The sequence below is a fragment of the Belonocnema kinseyi genome, chromosome 3, assembly GCF_010883055.1.
Source record: "Belonocnema kinseyi isolate 2016_QV_RU_SX_M_011 chromosome 3, B_treatae_v1, whole genome shotgun sequence".
Classification (NCBI taxonomy): Eukaryota; Metazoa; Arthropoda; class Insecta; order Hymenoptera; family Cynipidae; genus Belonocnema; species Belonocnema kinseyi.
In genome coordinates this window covers 4,629,434-4,631,082 of record NC_046659.1, presented here as the reverse complement: position 1 = coordinate 4,631,082, position 1,649 = coordinate 4,629,434, and the positions used below count along the sequence as shown (strand labels likewise).

The 1,649-nt window shown below is 44.8% G+C and overlaps 1 protein-coding gene across 4 annotated transcripts in view; it reads left to right on the top strand.

The window, feature by feature from the left end:
- LOC117169279 (nuclear pore complex protein Nup85) overlaps window positions 1–1,649 on the top strand; it is a 217,668-nt gene that overhangs the window by 122,979 nt on the left and 93,040 nt on the right. The gene's annotated exons all lie outside the window — the stretch shown is intronic.

The window sequence follows — 1,649 nt, the reverse complement described above, 5'->3', positions numbered from 1 at the left end:
AAATTGACACAAAGATACCTTCCTTCATAGATAAACGTATATGTAATAAACGTCTTAAGTTGAACGGAAAATATATAAGTACAAAATTTCAAGTTTTTGTAATTTAAAATTTTTGAAATGCCTTAAAAAAGTTAAATAAACAAATAAGAATCTACACTCAAGTGATTTCGCTTTCTCATTATGCATATAATGAACATATGCCGGCAGTTTTTCTCCACATTTTCGCATCATTTAAATGGGCTTCCGTAGCACCGTGAGCCCGAATTCTCTCAGCACGCTTTTCATCAATCGCGACATGGGATGACTGAAGAAAAATCTCGAGACCACAAATCGACGAAGACGTGCTCTTTCGTAACGGACATATTTAAATTCATATAATATAATTAAACCTTAACGTGAAAATGTGAAGCTATCGATTCTCCTTTTTTCTGCACTTGTTCCAACATTTGCAGCCTCGAATCCGCGGGTTCCTCGGAGAGGAGTGTATGTGAGGAGTTGGGTGGTCCATTGGACGTGACGGAGGTTCTCGACATGAGCGCAAAAACAGAAGTCATGAGGGATCTAACTATTGTGGAGTGAAACATGGATCAGCAAATAAGGCTCATCAGGAAATTGAGGACTATCATCCTAGAAATGGATATCTTCTGCATTGAAAAGAATAACATGTGGTTGCCAAATCGGGAAGGAATGAAGGAAGCACGGAAGGTGGTGGACAAATTGTCGGGTACGAAGATCCATGCCAAATATAATAATGCATTTGCTCGAGGAGGTGTTGGCGCAGCCGCGGCTAAAAAACAGAGACTGGCTAGGGATAAGACACAGGAGAAGAGAAATACGAGCCAGACGGGGACTCAAATCGAAAAAGCTGTGGAGGTTTCCACTCCCTAAACTGGGAAGCGAGAGAGGGAGCCTTCTCGGCTGAGGGATCGAGCTACGCTGAGGTCCTAAAGGATCTCAAATTTAAGGTTAATACCGATACCCTCGGTGTAAAAATCAGGGGTGTTAGGAAGACCAGGCAGGGGGGCATACTCATCGAGGTAGCTCCCGAGGCAGACGGCATGAGAAAGCTCTCCTCTGTTATCCGCGAGGTAGTTGTTTCTCAAAATGCCATACGCGAGCTTGTCCCGCGCACGGAGGTTGAGGCCATGGACCTTGGAACAACGACGAGCGCGAAGGAAGGCGAGTCAATCTTGCAAAAAAGGTCTTCAGATGAACTCTGAAGGCCATCGTTAAGCCTACTGAAGAAATGGTGTCGAAATTAGAAAGCGAAGGACACCTAAAAATGGGGTGTGTCCTGTCGCTTGCGCAAAAAATAGAGGTCGTTAGATGATACCGCTGCCTCGGCTTTGGCCATAGAGCAACTAGCTGCAAGTGTTCGGATAGAACCAAAGGATACTGGAGGTCCGGAATGGAGGGTCACAAGTCTACGGAGTGCTCTTCTGCACTCCCTAGTGCTTCCTCTGCGCCGCACGAAGTGAGAGGCACCGAATCGGTCATCTGCCGAGGTCAATGAAATATTTGTCGTTTAGGGAGGCAAAATATAATTGGATATTATATATGTCGTGGTAATTGTAGTGATGCGGCTAAGATTTCCGCATTACCGAGAAGTGCGGACCCTTCTCGGCGTGTTTTTAAACATTTTTCACCAT